Below are 3,060 nucleotides of genomic sequence, written 5' to 3'. Positions count from 1 at the left end.
TACATTCAAATACAAATTCAACAATATAATTTGGTGACATGCATTGAGACAAATATATGGTCAAATTTTGACGCGGAATACTGACTAAAAAACATTGGCAGTTGCTGCAGCAACTCCGATTGCAGACCAGTTCCAGATCTAGTGCAGATATAACTAGTAAATGGCTGGAAATTATCTGCGCAAACCATTCAACAACTATATATGCAATAAACTAACAGCACAAGATCCTCATAAATGTCAACACGAACTTATGTGTACCCAACTGGACAAAAACACAACTAAAACTCATTGCTGACAGATATATTAAAACTACAATGGGAAAAAATAAGTAAAGAAGATTGAAAATAGACTTGTTCAATATGAAATTATGTGTGGGATATAAGGAATGTAGTATTTGAACTAAAACTAACCACAGGCTAAATGCAGAAGAATCAAATAGCACAGAATTTACATAAGAGTACATCTTAACCAGTTTCTTGAAGTCTGCTGAGCCTACGATGACCGGAATTGAGGTCCACATTTAGATTCTTCTGCTGAGCACGTATTCCAAAACCAAAGCAGGTGCTTCTTCATACTGGTTCAGCCAATGTCGATAGAACAAATATGATGTCCACATCCAGGGAAGATAGCTGTAGATTTAATTTCAGGACTATACAATCCCATCATACAGCTATTCAGGCTACATTAGGTAAGAGTTACAAGTTGAAATAGAAAACCAAGATCAAATTCTGATCACTGTACATCTCAATAGAGCAGACAAATATACAAACACAAATTTAGATAAAATAACAACCTTTGATATAAATAGCATATTCTGGGAAAAAATATCAAAATATATTGAATCTGGTACCTAAACGATTTGGTCTTTGTTTAGACTGCCGATTGTTAATGAAGTTCAAATTTGAGCTGTGATGTGATAGTAGATTCAACTGCGAATCAGACAAACGATTTCACTATAACTTAAATGGGTTCGAGTGATTACAAATTCCTGTGTAAACAAACTCAGAACAGAATACAATTTACGAGAGCGGAAATTCGTCTCAAGTTTATGTATGCTTCAGCTGTAGATTATCGATTGTACCTTTGGTTTGTAGCACCTTGATCGATTCGCGACGGTAGAACGTTGTGCCAGGAAGATCGGATCGGACGAGAGGTGCAGACAAAGGAGCACACCAGGACACGGTGGGGGGAGACCCCGGGGCTAAAACAGAATAACCCCCGTGCGATCTCCCCCCGGGACACAAGAACCATCTTTATTACGGTGGCGGCCTGCCATGCGAGCGCACCCAACATGGCAAAGGCCTCTAGGTGTCACATCTCTCTTTTTTCACTCCTTTTCCCCTCTCGGCACGATCACCTCGCTTGTTACATGCTCTTACCTCTGATCTCTTAGATCTAATAATTATCGAGATATCATCGGATAATTATCAATACAAGAGCCGTCGTCGCGCGAAGCGGGGAAGCCGGGATCCACACGTGCACGTCGGAGAAGAAGCCTTCATCGCCGCAGAGTCAACTCTAGACCGCCGGGAACCCCCAGATCCGCCGCGGGCCATCAGATCTACGAGTAATACCGGCACAGAATGTCAGGCAAGACGGATCTACGGCTCAATCACGCGGTAGAGACGGTCTCAGCGGGGGGAAATACTCACAGGTAACAGATCTGAGTCGCCGGACGGGCAGATCGGAAGATGCAGCCGCCTCGCGTCTCGCTCCAAGATCGCCGCAAGCCCAGCCCGCCGATCGACGAGGAACCTGCGAACCAGAGAGCGCACGGGGGTTTCGAGGAGGAAAAAATCATGGTAGACAGAGAGTCACGGGCTCACCTTGCCGAGATGGAGGTAGTTGTGGTTGGGAGGAAGAGGCGTGTTCTTCTCTATATCAAGGATCTGGTCTAGTCTATAGGGGGGAGGGGAAAAGGTTGCGTGTCGCAGAGGAGAACGCGGCGGCTTTGTTGGTGGTATGCTCGGAGTCGGAGGATATGCCGAGGACAAGGTATTTATGGTCTGGTAGGCCGAAGCGGACGGCCCAGATGAAGTAGTTGCGGTTGGACGGCCGAGATGGAACACGTGTGGCACGAGATCATTGGCTGTGGCAGGTGGACATGAGTTTTTTTTAGGGCTGAAGTATAGATCGGAGAGGGGCGGTTGAGGACGCGTTCGGTTCCGTAGACCTCCGGACGCGGTTCAACTCTGCGGAACAGCAATTAACTTTACTGTTTCCCTTCAATTCAAATTAATTGCAAAAACGTGTCCTATTTCGTCTGGGCCGAGATGAAACAGGAGACGAAGCGGACGGTCGAGATGAAGTAGTACCTGATGACAAGTCAGGAATGATTTCGCAGTGACCCTCTTTATCGCCCTACACTGACGTGCACAAATCTCAAAGCTTGTGAAACTGCCATGTCAGATCATGGGAGCAGTTGTGGTCTTGGTATGGAGCGAACTGTCCCCGTCATGCGTGGCGTTTGTTCTCCCCCATCTCTCTTCTCTCGTGTGTCCTCTTTCTTTCTATTTCGTTGCGGCGGTTTCTGATGGGTGGCAGCACGTTTGCCCATGAATTGCTCACCTGTGGCGAGGCTTCTACTCCTGCACGTGGCATTGCTCCTCTTCGCATCAGGTTCATGTCCTATTCCGTGCGGGTTCCTCGGTGAGGGGAGTCGGGTTTTTTGTGCTTTGGCTGTTTTGGCGTCGTTGCCATCGGGAGTAGGGTTTCTGCGTGGAGCGACTTTTTGTGGTGCTCGTTCTTTGTTGTTAGTGTGTGGTGCGGTGGCGGCGGCCATGTTTGTCCTTTATTGGGTTGGAATTGCATCAGCCGGATTTGTATCTCCGTTGTCGATTTTAGTCGTTAGAGCAACTTTAATTGGGCGACCCATTTCGTCCGCCCGCGTCCGTTTGGGTCGACGCGGACAAAAGTGGCGGCCCAATGCGCCGACCCAAACGGACGCGCGTCCATTTTTCATCCGCAGGTGACCCATTACAGGACCAAATTTGAGCCGGATTTGCGTCGGCGCGGACACGAGACGGACGCGCGCGCGCCTACTCCTCTCCCTGGGCTCGC

General features: G+C 47.7%; 1 long non-coding RNA gene across 1 annotated transcript; it reads right to left on the bottom strand.

The window, feature by feature from the left end:
* Positions 1 to 275: 275 nt before the first annotated feature.
* On the bottom strand, positions 276 to 1,969 carry LOC119276768. Its single transcript, XR_005136801.1, has 2 exons — positions 1,653 to 1,969; positions 276 to 1,561 (listed from the first exon to the last, which is right to left on the bottom strand). It is a non-coding gene; the product is annotated as an uncharacterized LOC119276768 (long non-coding RNA).
* Between the last annotated feature and the right edge of the window lie 1,091 nt (positions 1,970 to 3,060).

Source organism: Triticum dicoccoides, chromosome 1A (genome assembly GCF_002162155.2).
Source record: "Triticum dicoccoides isolate Atlit2015 ecotype Zavitan chromosome 1A, WEW_v2.0, whole genome shotgun sequence".
Classification (NCBI taxonomy): Eukaryota; Viridiplantae; Streptophyta; class Magnoliopsida; order Poales; family Poaceae; genus Triticum; species Triticum dicoccoides.
This window is presented reverse-complemented; position numbering and strand designations above follow the sequence as displayed.